The following is an 18403-nucleotide window of genomic DNA, read 5'->3' as shown; positions in this document are numbered from 1 at the left end:
CCAGATGCAGATGCCAGTCCAGCTAACCATGGTCCTGTTTTGAAGCTCCTCCATAGGTTTCACCATTGTTACCCATGGAAACTTGAAAGCGCCCTTGGGGACATGGGAGCCTTGAGGGGGAGGTACCATCACGATTGTGATCGTGACCCCTCTCAGACTCACCTTATTTCCAGCGGTCAGCTTCTGAGCTGGCTTCTGTCTGTTCTTCCTGAGTTAGTTCGGTCTCTGTCTCTGTGTGCTGGCTGCTTCCAGCATGGCTCTGATTACTCCACTATACTGCACCTGTGTTTGTTAAGCCTCTCTGTGCTTCAGTATGTTTTCTGCCTGTGTCTTGGTTTGTGTTCCTCTTGTCCTCTGGTGGCCAGAACTGGTGGCTGCCATAGACTTTCCAGACTTTCTTTCTGGTCCGGTCCAGATATTCCAGCCCTCCAGACTTGGTTTGAAGTTTGGCAGTTAGCCTCACCCGTAGCTGCCTCATGTTTCCTGCAGCTGAGTTCAGCTGCTGATGGGTTTATTACCACCTGGAACCTTCTGAGTTTGCCTTTGCATCGCCTAAGGTCTCTGGTATGCTGGTGTGCGCTGTGCACTTCTGCCTAGTCCAGTTTATAGTCTGAGATTCTTGCCTGATTCTAGTCTAGTCTTTGTGTAGTTTATCTTGTACTGTATGCTTGTTTCCCAGTCTTGTTTCTTGTTTGTATTTCTCTGTCTAGTTATGGTGTCTGTGCTTCTGTTTAATGGCTGCCTGGCAGCTTTCAGTTCTGTCTCTTATCTGTCTGTGTGTCCTTTCTTAGTGGCTGCTTTTCAGCTTTCAGTCCTGACCCTTAAGCCTGTCCATCTCCTGCCTAGTGTAGTATTGTCTGTCTGTGAGTCCTAGTCCAGTTTCCTGCTTTGCTGCCCATGTTTATTCCTTTCCCCTCTGACCCTCAGTCCCTGTTCATCCTAGTGGGTATCCAGTTCCTGCCCTGTCCGGTAAGTCCTGCCGGCCGCCTGCACCCAGGGGCTCAACTCCTGAGGAACGGCGGTCAAGTGCAGGTGAAGTCTAGCTGTCCCTGTCAGAGTTCTGCTTGTCTCTGGTGTGGGGTGGTTTTGCCTACCTCTGCTGCTCCTCAGCAGTGGCCCAAGGGCTCACGAACCTAGTTTCTGCCTTGAAAACCTAACAGCAGATAAGCTGTTTAGTGGAAGACCCCCTAATATAGCTACTAGAATTTTATGTCTTCCTTCATATTTAGGTGAGTGTTGAAAGCAGTATACCATTCCCTGGAGAGGATGTGGCACACCAACCTATATAATAATTCTCACCTCCAACGTTCTATTCGTCTTGCTGGCTGTGACTGTGGCTGCTTTGGAGTTGGTCTGCTAGGCTCCGTAGCTCTCGCTGACGTCACTGGACCCATTATGACGAGCAACCAGTGGAAAAAAAAACAGTTGCAGCTGATCCAACCCCCCCCCCCCCCCCCCCCAACCACAAACTGGCATGCGCATATTGGCTCGAGACTGCGTGACTCGCTGAACACCCGCCCTCCCCAAACACTGCTAACGCCGACCACAGCCTCCCTCCAGAGTTACCGGTGTGCAGGACACCACGCTCAATAACGGAGTAATGGTAAGGAGGGAGGGGACACTCGCTCACTTTAATGCATGTTCCCTGACTTACAAAAACATTCTTCACCCACCCCCGAGGCACTGCCCGCCCCTGTGGAAAACGCGCGGGTGTCAGAAACTACAAGCAAGGGGGGGACCTGCACCACGGACGGAATGGGGGGGCAGCCTCTCGGACAGAAGGGGGGAAGCCCTACACTTTTGACGAAAAGGGGGGGGGTGCCTGCACCTCGGATGGAAGGAGAGGTAGGGAAGGAAATGGTCATGGCAGTTGGAGCCACACATACACATACTCTGTCACACTGTAACTCTCTGTCACACACACACACACGCACTCTCTCTCTCTCTCTCACACACACACTCTGACTCACCCTATCTGTCTGTGACACACACACACACTCTCTCACATACACACACTGTCTTGAAAATACACAAACCAAGGAAACACACAAACACACTCTGACATAGACACACTCTCTCTGTGTCAGACACACACACTCTCTCTCTAACATACACACACTGTCTTTCTGACACACACGCTGTAGGGGGCCTGCACCTCGGATGGAAGGGGCACTTGCACCTCAGACGGAAGGGGGGGCACCTGCACCTCGGACAGAAGGATAGGGAGGGAAAGAGGGGGGCCATGAAAGTTGGAGCCACACACACATACACACTCTGTCACACACACACACACACACTCTGTCACACACACACAGACGTTTTCTCTCTGACTCACTCACACACACACTCACACACACAGTGTCTTTCTCTCACAGTCTCATACACACTCTCACACACACATACACTCTGTCTCTCACACACTCTCTTTCTCTGACATAAACACACACACTCTCTCTCTCACTCTCTCACACACAACAACAATCAACATTTGAATATAACCTTACTAGCACACGCTTCATTTCTTACAGAAACAGGCCTTTTTTAGTCTCTCTCTGTCACACACACACACACACTTGCACATTCACTCTCTCTCTCACACAGTCACTCTCACACACACTCTCTCAAACATACACACTACGAGGAAAACCTTGCTAGCGCCCGTTTCATTTGTGTCAGAAAAGGGCCTTTTTTTACTAGTGAGTAATAGAGAGGATAAGGTTCAGTAGGATTTAAGATTATAATGAGTATAGGAAATCTATTGTAGAGGCAAAGAAGTTGTTTATATAAACTCTATCAGGCTCATTTCCGAAAGAGAAGGGCGTCAAAAAAGTGACACAAAAGGCACATGGGCGTCCCCTTGAAAGAAGGTCGCCCAAATACAATCATTGAAATAGGGCCGTAAGGGTGTCCTCAGCATGAGGACGCCTATCTATGGTCGTCCCCACAGGGGGCGTGTTAGGGGCGGCGTTACGAGATGGGTGCCCCCAGCGTATAACGGCTAGCGAAATGGTTTTGCATGGGTGGGAACATGGGCGACCTTAGTTAGACCTGAAATAAAAGCGACCAGGGTATGGGAGAAGTCGTCTTTAGACCCATTAGCGATTTTGTGCAGTTGGAGAATGGTGAGAGCGTTGTTGGGAGAGAAAGCTGAGAGTTTGTTGAGTACCTGTTACCATTGTCTGTGTGCCGTAGTCAGAACGTTTTCACCCTCACCTGCCTGTAAGAGGGACGTCCTTCAGCAGTGCTGCAAGAAGCATCTTGGTTACTGTATTTTGCACATTAATATTCTTTATATTTCCCGTACCTGGATGTCCGCAACTACATGCACTGTACTTGCAGAACAACCAGATACATCAGAGAAGTCCACAGTAATAAGGACGTCTTTCTCATAAAACCGCCGAAAGACCATATGACAAATGTTGGCAAGAGTGAATGTTGGGGGCGTCCTTTGGTGGTTCTGGAAGCTGGGCGTCCTTTTTTTTACTATACTTTGGGCGTCCCTGATTTGGGCATTTCGCACTGCGATAATGGAATGTCTAAGGACATCCATACTATTTTTCGATTATACTTACCTGATTTTGGCAGACTTCACGAGGGAGTCCTAATTCATATTTGGATGACCTTTTGAAAATGCCCCTCCACTTGTTCCAACAAAAATAAAACACAGTTCAAAGGAACTGTTTAATGTCACCAATAATTGAATAGTCTGTTAAGTTTTCAACTATGCAGACTATTTTCCAACTGTTGAATAATTTGTTCATTTTTTCTGTAGAAAATATTTATGCACATTAGGTCTTGTTTTCAGGGGGATCTCATTCAATTTGCCAGAGAATGTAGTAAAATCAGTTAGCTTAGTAGGGTTTCAAAAAGCTTTGGATCAGGGGCGTAGGCACGGGTGGGCCTGGGTGGGCCTAGGCCCACCCACTTAAGCCCAAGGCCCACCCAGGAATGGTGCACCCCGAGTCGTGGCATTCCTCCTTCCCTCCCTCGCCCGACCGTCAGACTTCCTCCGCTCCTCCTCCGTTCCCCCCTCAGTTCCGTCCGCCGCCCCCCCCCCCACCACGCAAATGTTTTTAACCTGTCCTTTTTGTTTAAGCAGCGACCGACGTGAAGACACTGCTTCAAGTTCTCCCTTTCCTCTTCACTCAGTGTCCGTCCCGCCTTTACGATGACGTATTTCCTGTTTCCGCGAAGGAGGGACGAACACTGTGTGAACAGGAAAGGGAGAACATGAAGCTGGCGAACGTTGCAGTGCCTTCACGTCGCTCGCTGCTACTGAAAGAAAAAGGCCAGGTTCGTGTGCGGGGGGACGGAGAGGACTCGGAGGGCTTTTGGAGAGCTGAGGGAGGGCAGGGAGACTTGCTGGCCATGGGTGGGATGGGAGGGGAGGAGGGAACGGAGAGGACTCGGAGGGCTTTTGGGGAACTGAGGGAGGGCAGGGAGACTCGCTGGCCATGGGTGGGAGGGGAGGGGGGACGGAGAGGACTCGGAGGGCTTTTGGGGAACTGAGGGAGGGCAGGGAGACTCGCTGGCCATGGGTGGGAGGGGAGGGGGAACGGAGAGGATTCGGAGGGCTTTTGGGGAGCTGAGGGAGGGCAGGGAGACTTGCTGGACATGGAGAGGAGGGCGGGGGGGAGAGAACATTGCTGAAGGGAAGGGGACAGAGGAAATTGCTGGACATCAGGAGATGGATGGATGGAGGGGAGAGAGGAAATTGCTGGACATGGATGAGGGGAGGGGAGGGCAGGGGAGAAAACATAAGGACACAGGAGGATGGTGGACATGGTGAGTGAAAAAATATCAAATAGAAAGAAGACACTGCATAAAACAGAAGACACTGGGACCAACGCGAATAGAAAAACTAAATGATCAGACAACAAAGGTAGAAAACATTTTTTAATTCAGAATTTATTAATTGGAATATGTCAGCTTTTGGAAATGTGCATCTGTGATATTTTGCATGTAAGTTTCAGTTTTTCTAGTATTGCTGCATGCTGAGTCTGACTTCTTGAGATAACTTTCCAGTTCAGAAATTTGCCTTCATATCTGTTGTGTCATGTGTTTTTCATGTGTGATCAAGGTGCAGTATTCTGCTAGTGTGTAGTATTTGCAGCCTTTTTTGTTTTGGTTTGTTTTTTTTTGTTTCACTAGGTTGTGTACTGGTGTTTTAGAGCCCGGTGTAATTATAGTGCTGCCTTTCCACGCATAAGGTTGTAGCTCGTCCTGTCCTTGGAATTAGTGCTGTTATGGTTTGGTAAGGTTATAAGTGAGTTTTTGCACAAGTTTGTGTATAGTGTTTTGCAGTGGAGAATTTGTGTATTGGCCTTACTGAGGTGACACCAAAACATCAGAAAGGGTGTAGAGCCTAAATCATGACACACTACCTCTTGAAGGATCTATATATGGTCGTTAATAAAAGGAGCTCATTGTGAACACTATCCACTCTAAAAAGGTGTTTTGTAGCTCTACATGAGAATTGTGATATGATCCCTTGTTTCATATTGTTGACGGTCTGCATTTTCTGTATCGGTATACTGGTGTATTAGGGTCTGCCTAGTGTAATATTTATGGTACAGTAAGGTTCTGAGTGTATTTTTGCACAAATTTGTGCATAGTGTTTTGCAGTTGAGCGATTGTCGCTTTGATTGATGCTTTGAGCAACCACTTTATTCTTTGACATATGATACATATCCAATATCTAAAATTCTTTGACATATGATACATATCTAATATCTAAATTTATTTAAAGGTATTGTCAGTGGGGTGGAGCTAGGGAGAGGTGCCAGACCATAGACTGGAGGCGTGGAAGGAAGAAAAGTGCTGGACCGATTGGTATTAATTGCCTTTGGAGAAAGTCTTCAGCTAACAAAGCTTGAGGATCCTCATTAGCTAAAGTATTTATATTTTGAGGTGGAGGTATGGCGGAGCAGTGATAATTTTGTGCCCACCCACTTTAGGCTCAGGCCCACCCAAAATTGGCTGTCTGGCTACGCCACTGCTTTGGATAGCTTCCTAAAAGAAAAGTCCATAAGCCATTATTAAAATGGACGGGAGAAATCCACTGCTTATTTCTAGGAGGGATCTTGCCAGGTACTTGTAACCTGGACTGGCCACTGCTGGAAACAGGATGCTAGGCTTCATGAACCTTCGGACTGTCTCAATATGGCAATACTTAAGTCTAGGCTGTTGCTATTTCTGAAATAAAAAGGGATCAAGGTTCTGAAATGGAAAAACATTGCGAAGATCAGTCTAACTCATCCAGAGGTAGTCTGGGAGAATTTCAATGGTGTGCCTATGTCCAAAGGTTAAAACTTTCATAATCAGGTTTAGTAAGGGTGCATCAGCAGTTGTTAATTGTCCATCTTAGCTGTATGAAAATATCATAGATGGGTTATTATTCAGGGTGACATCTATTATTAGTACATGACTTCACTTCAACATGGGCAAATGCCCGTGTCTAAGGTCAGCCATCTTATGTTCCATTTTGAAGAATGATTTCTTACTTCTTCACTTTGTGAGAATTACAGGTCTATTGTCAACCTACCATTTGTTAAGTAGTTGAGTGTGTCTGGTTACTGAGAGATCCATTTTAGAGCAAAATTATGTACATGAGCCAATACAATTTGGATTTAAAGAGTATTTAGTAAGGAGACAGTGATTGAAGATCACCTGAGAATGGTGCTGAATAGAGGGCATACTGCCTCGTCAATGTGGGCTATGCACTATTACTCAGTAGATTAAGTAATTTTGGTATTAGGAATATAGTGTTCCACTGTTTGTTTGTTGGTTGGTTGGTTGGTTGGTTGGTTGGTTTTTTAATTTTCTTGCCAAGAAGACCAAGGTAGTGAGATTTCTTGGTCAACAGTCATTCTCTTTGAGTATGCCTTTTAGAATTCTGCATGGTTCTCCATTGTCCCATGTCCTATTTAATGGGGGGGGGGTTTTTGTACTTGCATGTGAGTTAATCCCAAACTACAGTTTAAACATCATAGTTTTATGAAGACAATATTCATATTTCTAGTCTTTGGATCCATGGATGATACTTATCAGTTTCTAGCATTCTGTCTAGGAGGAGGTAATAGATGGATGTCTAGTCTGCAACAAGTTGAAATTAAATAGCAAAACCAAAGTTCTCTGGGTGGCTTGAACAGATATTTCTGATCAGAAAGCCATACTGATAGTTGAAGGACACATTTTGTTCTCAGTCCAATGAGTAAAGAGTTGGGGAGCTGACCAGACTAATCTCACAGTTTCCTGAGAACAGCATGGGATTTTGAGTACCACGTAATGCAAACTCACTGAGAGCCTCTATCGGTAGGAAATAATTGTTTCTGGGATGTGGATGCCAGCACTGTGGAACCATTTAAGTAAGCTCAGGGAACCCAGGTTGGAAAACACTGGTCTCTGGGAGGGAAAATGCTAACTACAGCTGACTCCATATGAGAATGATTGTGAAAAGGCCTTTAGAATAATTGTGACCTCACTGTTGCATCACAGACTATTGATAAGTTCATGTGTTAGATCAGAACACAGACTTGGGCAGCCCAACAGCTGACAACAATAGCTTTTTTTATTGTTTCCTTGAAAACAAAGGAAAAAACCTGATGTTCCCACTACTCATTTTTGGCTTGATGTGCTCTATACATAATGTTCTTTCTTATGAAGACATTGATAGTATAACATCCTGTGTTGTCAATAAACCTTGTGTAGCTGCTCTTGCCTCACTCAATTCAATCATGTTGAAATGCCATAAAGTTCCACAAAGAACCAAGGTTTCCTGGCAGTATCTGGATTTTTCTGAGTCCCATGCCCAGCCAGTAATCTTTATAAGTGATGAAGGGCCCATTAAGAACCTCACCTCATCCAACGTTTTGGAACTCAGGCTGAAGTCTACTCTTGTGAATGGGAACCTGAGGATCAAGAATCCAACAGCAGACAACACCGGTATCTATATATGCAAAGCTGGAGAACAGACTTTAGCTTACTATGAAATTGATTTTCAAGATATGGAGCAGGTCCATATTTCTTATGGTGACCTGGGAGAGAAAGTTCAAGAGAACATTTCTGTGCCTCTTGGAGATCAGAACACAGCACAGATCTTCACCCTGTGGAGTGAATGGCAGCCGTGCGACCGTTGTGAAAGGCAGGGTGAGAGGAAGAGAGTGGGATTCTGCTATGCTGAAGTGACAAAAGGGACCCAGGTTGTGGGACCCTTGCTCCCCTGTGGCTTGCAAAGGTTCATGTTTAAGCAGATCCCCCTGACACGGGGACCTGAGCTCAGGATTGAGACTTGCAACGTAACCTGTTCCGAACTTGAGCCATTAAAGGAAGACACAGATGAGGTTCCTATTTTTGTGCAAGATAGATATCGTACATACTACCATGCTAATGTCAAGTTAACCTGCCCAAGATCATCCATCTATAGGTAGGAAAATCTGTGAGCCGTCAAATAAGATTTGATATTGCTGTGTGGCTTGCTACAGGCATTGTTAGTTGACTCAAGTTTGGATATGAAGGGACTATTAAATGAGTAATGCAACAGAAAACTCCCATGTTCTAAGACAGTGCAAGGCCTAGGGGGCCAATAGTGGTCCCCACTGACCCTAAGTGAGCTTACTTAAATGGTTCCACAGTGCTGGCATCTACATCCCAGAAACAATTATTTCCTACCGATAGAGGCTCTCAGTGAGTTTGCATTACGTGGTACTCAAAATCCCATGCTGTTCTCAGAAAACTGTGAGATTAGTCTGGTCAGCTCCCCAACTCTTTACTCATTGGACTGAGAACAAAATGTGTCCTTCAACTATCAGTATGGCTTTCTGATCAGAAATATCTGTTCAAGCCACCCAGAGAACTTTGGTTTTGCTATTTAATTTCAACTTGTTGCAGACTAGACATCCATCTATTACCTCCTCCTAGACAGTATGCTAGAAACTGATAAGTATCATCCATGGATCCAAAGACTAGAAATATGAATATTGTCTTCATAAAACTATGAACTCTTCCCCATGCAGTTCTCCTCCTACTTTGTCTCAAGACTTGTTGCTGGCATTGCACCCATATCAGTTATTCTGTTTTCTACTTGCATTAGGTTGCTATCTTTCAGTCTGAACCATGCATTTCCCAAACTCCCATACTTTTCTCATGAGACTGAGTGGACCTTTCACAAAGGCTCACTAATATTTTTGGCACACGCTAAAAATAAGCGTGCGCTAAATGCTAGAGATACTCATATATTCCTATGGGCGTCTCTAGTGTTTAGCTCATGCTAATCATTAGCGCACTCTAAAAACACTACCGCACCTTTGTAAAAGACCCCCTGGAAGAGAAGTGAAGGAATCGGGGCAACGTGCAGTTCAAACTCACTGTAGTGTCTTGTGGTGCTGGAAGAAAATAACAACTGTTCCAGAGGCAATAAGCCTCTGCAAAAAATGTAGGCAAAAATGATCGGTAGCAATTTTAGCACACACTGAACGCTAGAGACGCCCATAGGAATATATGGGCATCTCTAGTGTTTGGCACATGCTTATTTTTACGTGTGCTAAAAATGCTAGCACGCCTTTGTAAAAGGCCCACATGGGGGAGATTAAAAAATAGCATGAAGACCAACTTGAAATGGTTGAGGCTAAAGACAGGATGGTGAAAGCTGAATGGTGGGAATGGGAACTGAGACAGGCTAGGGTTTAGATGGAGGTGTAGGGGGAGAGGGGCTGAGGAGAACATATAGGGGACAATGGCATGGGGGCTATGGATAGAGAATGTGGGGGAGGGGATGGGGAAAGCAGAAAGCCGGCTAAAGAATCAGTAGGGCCGCTGGACGACGGTGGTGTTAAAGGGGTGATCAGGGAAGACAAAGCTGTAGCGGAGAAATTAAATGAATTCTTTGCTTCGGTCTTCACCAAGGAGGATTTGGGAGGGATACCGGTGCCGGAAAAGGTATTTGAAGCGGACGAGTCGGAAAGACTAAATGATTTCTCTGTAAACTTGGAGGATGTAATGGGGCAGTTCTGCAAACTAAAAAGTAGTAAATCGCCGGGTCCGGATGGTATTCATCCCAGAGTATTAATAGAGCTGAAAAATGAACTTGTGGAGCTGCTGTTAGTAATATGCAATTTATCCCTAAAATCAAGTGTGGTACCGGAAGATTGGAGGGTGGCCAATGTAATGCCGATTTTTAAAAAGGGTTCCAGAGGAGATCCGGGAAATTATAGACCGGTGAGTCTGACGTCGGTGCCGGGAAAAATGGTGGAGGCTATTATTAAGAATAAAATTACGGAGCACGTACAAAAACATGGGCTGCTGAGACAAAGTCAGCACGGATTTAGTGAAGGGAAGTCTTGCCTCACAAATCTACTGCATTTTTTCGAGGGGGTGAACAAGCATGTGGACAAAGGGGAGCCGGTGGATATTGTATATCTAGATTTTCAGAAGGCATTTGACAAAGTGCCTCATGAAAGACTCCAAAGGAAACTGGAGAGTCATGGGATCGGAGGCAGTGTATTATTATGGATTAAGAGCTGGTTAAAAGACAGGAAGCAGAGAGTAAGGTTGAATGGTCAGTATTCTCGATAGAGAAGGGTAGTTAGTGGGGTCCCTCAGGGGTCTGTGCTGGGACCGCTGCTTTTTAACATATTTATAAATGACCTTGAGATGGGAGTAACTAGTGAGGTAATTAAATTCGCAGATGACACAAAGTTATCCAGGGTCGTCTCGTCGCGGGAGGAGTGTGAAAGATTACAAGAGGACCTCGTGAGACTGGGGGATTGGGCGTCGAAATGGCAGATGAAGTTCAACGTTGACAAGTGATGCACGTGGGAAGGAGGAACCCGAATTACGGCTATGTCATGCAAGATTCCGCTTTAGGAGTTACGGACCGAGAAAGGGATCTGGGAGTCATCATGGATAGAACGTTGAAATCTTCCGCTCAATGTGCTGCGGCGGCTAAGAAGGCAAACAGAATGTTGAGTATTATTAGAAAAGGGATGGAAAACAAGCATGAGGATGTTATAATGCTGTTATATCGCTCCATGGTGCGACCGCACCTGGAGTATTGTGTTCAGTTCTGGTCGCCTCATCTCAAAAAAGATATAAAGGAATTGGAGAAGGTGCAGAGAAGGGCGACGAAAATGATAAAAGGGATGGGACGACTACCTTATGAGGAGAGGTTAAGACGGCTAGGACTCTTTAGCCTGGAGAAAAGGCGGCTGAGGGGTAATATGATAGAGGTCTACAAAATAATGAGTGGGGTAGAGCGGACAGATGTGAAGTGTTTGTTTACGCTTTCTAACAATAATAGAACTAGGGGACACAAGATGAAATTAGAATGTGATAGGTTTAAAACAAATTGGAGAAAGTTTTTCTTTACTCAGCATGTGGTTAGACTCTGTAACTCATTGCCGGAGAAGGTAGTGACGGCAGCTGGCCTTGCTGAGTTTAAAGGGGGTCTGGAGAGATTCCTGAAGGAAAAGTCCATTGATCGTTATTAAATTTTGGGTTTTTGCCAGGTTCTTGGGGCCTGGATTGGCCGCTGTCGGAGACAGAGTGCTGGGCTTGATGGACCTTTGGTCTTTTCCCAGCGTGGCAGTGCTTATGTACTTATGTTAGACCTTGTTTTAGTTACAAGAATCACTCTAAATGTACATAAAGGAAAAGGAGGTGGGATTTGATATACCACCTTTCTATGGTTACAATCAAACTGTTTTTTATATTAGATACAGGTACTTATTTTGTTCCTGAGGCAACGGAGGATTAAGTGACTTGCTTAGAAAGTCACAAGGAGCTGCAGTGGGAATCAAACCCAGTTTCCCTCATTCTCAGGGGAGCTGCACTAACCACTAGACAACTCCTCCACTCCATCAACTGTGTTACTAGAGGGGGAAATATCTTGACTTGGAGGGGTTTTTTTTTGCCAAATTTGCCCCCACTGGAAAAACAGTTAAGATGACTGCTCTAAGTCATACCATATAGAACACTGGGTCTGATTCTATGCATATGGAAAAGTCTTAGAGATCCTTTTACAAAGCCACAGTTGTGATTCCCGTGTGGCACATGTGACAAAGCCTATAGGAACTGAATGGGCTTTGGCATGTCACATTTGCAACGCCAGGAATCAATACTGCGGCTTTGTAAAAGAAGCTCTTAATAAACCAAGAGGAGACTTTCATAACAGGGCATTTAAAAAATATATTTAAAATGTGCCTTTAGTATGCTTATTTTATAAAAGCATATAGATATATATCTGCCTTAAAGGAAGTGAAGGCTCAAAAATCCCCAAAACCTCTAAAATACTCCAGCCATATAATAATTTAAAAAAAGCGTGTACTATAATAGATGACAAAACATTCATATGAATTATTTTATTATTATTATTATATTTTTGTTAGTATGGTGGGACCATCAAATAAAGTGCAGTAAATTATGCCCAATAAATGCAACAGTTTCACTTGATGCTGAAAACAGCATTTTCATTTTGTTATAATCATGTCCCAATTTTTCTATAAATGCGTATTTAAAAGTCTTTAGTCATTTATGCACCAACATTATTTTGTGCAAATCTTAAAAAAAAAAAAACTAAGCTGTGCTATGGGTGCATTAGCGTTTTTAGTGCACGCTAATGATTAGCACTCACTAAACGCTAAAGTTGCCCATAGGAACATATAGGCGACTCTAGCGTTTAGTGTGTGCTAAAAATGCTAGCACACCTAAGTAAACAGGGCCCTATATATAAATAGGACTTATCTGGCAATTGCTGTTCCTTAAAAATAGAGTATAGCACATACAATTCCACAAAAAAGCCAACACGATCACGCTTCAAGCCAAAGCTCTGCATCAGAACATGGCTGAATGCTGTTGAAAAATTTCAAGGCACCACAAAAATTCCACCACTTTGTAAAAGGGTCCCTTACTGCCTTTTATATGATGGTGCCACCATATTAAAAAAATAATGAAAACATAGTCATAAGAATTATCATTATTATGAGTCTATTTTGAATAGTATAAGTTTTTCTTGGCGTTATGTGGCTGGAGTGTTTTAGATGTTTTTGGACTATTTTATAGAGGCAACATAGAGGTCTCCACATCTTTAGAAATCAAGCACCCACAACTCACACAAATGCACAAATTTTGCGTACCCCTGTTTTGAGGTGAGTGTAAAATGTGTGCATGCACTTCTGTAAGAGTGCACACATTCAGCTCCGCCCTCAGGGAATCCTACGTGTAGCACGTCTAAAATTAAACATTGGTGTCAGCTTGTGCACTTACATGTGCGTGTACAGCTCTATCACCTTTTCTAAATATAAATGAGACTTTTACATGCAGAAAAGTCTTTATAAAATGAGCTCCTAATCCCTTTAAAGTCAGTAGTAGCTTTATGATAAGTGGTTACATCTCTTCCATTGCGTCCCACAGATCAATCCAGAGACTTGTGGGTTATGTCCCTCAACCAGCAGATGGAGATATAGCATACTTCGGAGTTCTCTCTATGTGGTCATGTGCAGCCATTCAAACATCAGTATTCTCTCCATCTAGCAGGTGGAGGGTCATACCAGTGCATGTCTGTAGTGATCTGGCTCCTTTACATAAAGTACATAAGTAATGCCATACTGGGAAAAGACCAAAGGTCGACAGCGGCCAATCCAGGTCAAGGGCACCTGGCAAGCTACCCAAACGTACAAACATTTTATACAAGTTATTCCCGAAATTGTGGATTTTTCCCAAGTCCATTTAGTAGCGGTCTATGGACTTGTCCTTTAGGAAACTGTCCAACCCCTTTTTAAACTCTGCCAAGCTAACCGCCTTCACTACGTTCTCCAGCAACGAATTCCAGAGTTTAATTATACGTTGGGTGAAGAAAGATTTTCTCCTATTTGTTTTAAATTTACTACACTGTAGTTTCATCGCATGCCCCCTAGTCCTAGTATTTTTGGAAAGCGTGAACAGATGCTTCACATCCACCTGTTCCACTCCACTCATTATTTTATATACCTCTATCATGTCTCCCCTCAGCCGTCTCTTCTCCAAGCTGAAAAGCCCTAGCCTCCTTAGTCTTTCCTCATAGGGAAGTCGTCCCATCCCCGCTATCATTTTTGTCGCCCTTCGCTGCACCTTTTCCAATTCTACTATATCTTTCTTGAGATGCGGCGACCAGAATTGAACACAATACTCAAGGTGCAGTCGCACCATGGAGCGCTACAACGGCATTATAACATCCTCACATCTGTTTTCCATACCTTTCCTAATAACACCCAACATTCTATTCGCTTTCCGAGCCGCAGCAGCACACTAAGCAGAAGGTTTCAGTGTATTATTAACGATGAAACCCAGATCCTTTTCTTGGTCCGTAACTCCTAACGTAGAACCTTGCATGACGTAGCTATAATTCGGGTTCTTTTTTCCCCACATGCATCACCTTGCACTTGTTCACATTAAACATCATCTGCCATATAGCCGCCCAGTCTCCCAGTCTCGTAAAGTCCTTCTGTAATTTTTCACAAACCTCTCATGAGTTAACAACTTTGAATAACTTTGTGTCATAAGCAAATTTAATTACCTCGCTGGTTACTCCCATCTCTAAATCATTTATAAATATATTAAAATGCAGCGGTCCTAGCACAGACCCTTGAGGAACCCCACTAACTACCCTTCTCCATTGTGAATACTGCCCATTTAACCCCACTCTCTGTTTCCTATCCTTCAACCAGTTTTTAATCCACAATAGGACATTTCCTCCTATCCCATGACCCTCCAATTTCCTCTGTAGCCTTTCATGAGGTACCTTATCAAACGCCTTTTGAAAATCCAGATACACAATATCAACCGGCTCCCCTTTGTCCACATATTTGTTTACTCTTTCAAAGAATTGAAGTAAATTGGTCAGGCAAGATTTCCCCACACTAAAGCCGTGCTGACTTGGTCTCAGTAATCCATGTCCTTGGATGTGCTCTGTAATTTTGTTTTTAATAATAGCCTCTACCATTTTCCCCAGCACCGACGTCAGACTCAAAGGTCTATAATTTCCTGGATCTCCCCTGGAACATTTTTTAAAAATCGGCGTTACATTGGCCACCCTCCAATCTTCCGGTACCACGCCCGATTTTAAGGATAAATTGCATATCACTAACAGAAGCTCCGCACGCTCATTTTTCAGTTCTGTCAGTACTCTAGGATGTATACCATCCAGTCCAGGAGATTTGCTACTCTTCAGTTTGCTGAACTGCCCCATTACATCCTCCAGGTTTACTGTGAATTCAGTAAGTTTCTCTGACTCGTCCACTTGAAATATTATTTCCGACACCGGTATCCCACCCAAATCTTCCTCAGTGAAGACTGAAGCAAAGAATTCATTCAATCTCTCCGCTACGTCTTTGTCATCCTTGATCGCCCCTTTTACCTCTCGGTCGTCCAGCGGCCCAACAGATTCTCTTGCCGGCTTCCTGCTTTTAATATACCGAAAAACTTTTTTACTATGTTTTTTTGCCTCTAATGCTACCTTTTTTGCGTAATCCCTCTTGGCCTTCTTTATCTGTGCCTTGCATTTGTTTTGACACTCCTTATGTTGCTTCTTGTTATTTTCAGACGGTTCCTTCTTCCATTTTCTGAAGGCGTTTCTTTTAGCCTTAATAGCTTCCTTCACCTCACTTTTCAACCACGCCGGCTGTCTTTTGGACTTCCGTCTTTCTTTTGTAATTTGCAGAATATGTTTGGCCTGGGCCTCTAGGATGGTTCCCTCGGGTACTGTTGAGCCTGTAGTGGAGTTGAGGTGCTGATTTCTAACGGGGTATACCTGGTGGTGCCAGGTCCCTGCCCGCCTCCCCTACCAGCCTCCCAAGATTTCTCTGGGTCTCAGGGACTGGCTCCGCTTCTCTCCTGCCTCTTACTTAAGGTTAAAAAAAAAAAAAGTGCTCGGGGCCCTGTAGTTCTGCTCCCTTTAGACCAAACTGGGGCGCTGGGCCGAAGCCAGTTGTCAGCGTGTGGGAGGGCTGTGTGGGCAGTTGCTGCAGGGAAGGATGTTGGTACCGTTGGAGTCTGCGAAGCACTGCGAAGCAGTGTGGGAACCACAGAGTAGCGTCAGGAGCTTGTGAGGCGTGCCTGAAGGCGCAGGCTGTCAGAGGGGGAGTTTCCGGTACACGGGGCGGACAGCCCTTGGATCCCTTGGCCCGTCAATCGACAGGGGAAGGCGGTGATGGGTCCGATTCACTTTTGGCGGGAACGTCACTGCAGCCTTCAGTGTGCGCCCCCACCGGCGCCATGTTTTTGTCAGTCCATATGATGAGTGCCGAAACGAACAGAACGCAGGCTTGTGGGGGGGGGGGGGGGGCTCTGCCCGGACCGTCTCCATTGGGGGTGGATATGGCAGCGCTACCCTTCTCCCTGGAGTTTGTGCTATTAATGCACAGAGCATTTGAGATGAAGAGCATTGGGGGGCCTGCAGCGGCGGACCCGTTGCCTTGGACTCAAGGTTCCCTTCATGTTCTTGTCTCGAATACCCCAAAGAGGCCGCGCTTGGAGCCCATGGGCACTGGGAAGGAGTTCTCGGGCCCATCTGACACTAAGGAGGGTCCTTGTTCATGGGATTCCCTGCAGGCACCATCGGAGGGCCTGGAGGAGGGGGAGTTTCCTTCGGGGGAAGGTGATGATCCCACGGCAGTACAGCTGTTCCGTAGGGAAGAACTCCCCACCTTTATTGTGCAGGTTCTGGAGGTGTTGAATATTTCTTCCCCAGATGCAGTTCCTTCGACTATTGCTGCCCCCTCCATTATGATAGTGACCAAGGGTCCCTCTATGGCTGTCCATGTTCACGAGACTATGAAGGTGCTGATTGCAGCGCAGTGGGACATGCCTGACGCCGGCCTTAGGGTGAGGCTTTATCCCATGCGCCCTGAGGATGTGGCCTCCTTAAAGATGCTGGTTATGGATTCCTTGATTACGGCGGTCACAAAAAAGACCACGTTACTGGTGGAAGGCAGCATGGCCCTTAGGGACCCCCAGGACTGGAAGCTAGAATCTTCCCTTAAGTTGGTGTTTGAAGTGGCGTCCTTTTGCTTTCAGGCTTCGGTTTGCGGATCGTACGCTGCTAGGGCTTGCCTTTCTTGGGTCCAGAAGGCTTCCTCTGCAGAGGAGCTGATTGACTACCTGTCAGCATTGGAGTCAGGTCTGGCATATCTGGCAGATTTGTTGTACGATGTGCTTCGGGCCTCAGCCAAGGAGATGTCCTTGGCCGTTACCACCCGGCGTTGGGTTTGGTTGAGGCACTGGGCGGCAGATGTCGCTTCTAAGTCTCATTTGGCCCGCTTTCCCTTTAGGGGGAAGCTCTTATTTGGCGAGGACCTAGCAGCAATTGTGAAAGAGCTCGGAGGCACTAAGGGGCAACGACTTCCGGAGGATAAGAAGGTCAGTTTTCACTTGGTCCAGCCTCGGTTTCGGGAGACCAGGCATTACAGACCGGGGTGGTCTAGATCCTTTCAGAGTCCTTGTTTCCACCACGGCAGCAGCTCTTTTGGGGGGGGACCGCCGCCCTGCCCCAGCTAGCTCGCGAGGTCAGCAGGGCGCCAGAGGTACGCAATGATGGGTCCCTGGCCCATCTCCTTCCTCTTATCGGGGGGTGTCTATCCCACTTTTGGGAGGAGTGGGCCAGGGTAACTTCAGACGAATGAGTGCTGGAAGTGATTCGAGATGGTTACAAGCTCGAATTCGCCCGTCCCTTAACAGAATTTTTCTTGGAGTCCACATGCAAGGCTATGGCCAAGCGGATGGCAGTCCGGCAGATGCTGGCAGAACTTTTGCAGCTGGAAGCGGTGCATCCAGTTCCTCTTGCCGAGCTGGGCCAGGGGCGTTACTCCATTTACTTCATTGTGCCCAAAAAGGGTGGCAAGTTCCACCCTGTTCTCGATCGCAAGGTGGTGAACAGGGCCCTAAGGGTCCGTCATTTTCGGATGGAGACCTTACGCTTGGTGATAGCAGCGGTGCAGCCGGGAGAGTATCTGACCACCCTCGACCTCAAGAAGGCATATCTGCATATTCCCATTTGGCCGCCTCATCAGCGTTTCCTACACTTCGTGGTGCTGGGTCAGCATTATCAGTTTCAGGCCATGCTATTCGGGTTGGCGACGGCTCCTCGGACCTTTTCCAAGGTGATGGTGATCGTCACCGCCTGCATGCAGTCTCAGGGCATTCAGGTGCACCTGTATCTAGACGATTGGCTCATCCGCACACCTTCTCACGAGGAAAGTGCCCGGGCCACGTCCAAGATGCTTCAGCTGCTGCGTTCCCTGGGCTGGGTGGTCAACACGAAGAACTGTCACCTCGCTCCGTCGCAGTCCTTGGAATATCTAGGGGTGCTATTCGATACTGAGCCTGGCAGGGTGTTCCTGCCAGATATGCGCAGGCTTCACCTCCAGAGTCAGCT

This window comes from Microcaecilia unicolor, chromosome 8 (assembly GCF_901765095.1).
Source record: "Microcaecilia unicolor chromosome 8, aMicUni1.1, whole genome shotgun sequence".
Lineage (NCBI taxonomy): Eukaryota > Metazoa > Chordata > Amphibia > Gymnophiona > Siphonopidae > Microcaecilia > Microcaecilia unicolor.
Note: the sequence above shows the minus strand (reverse complement) of the source record.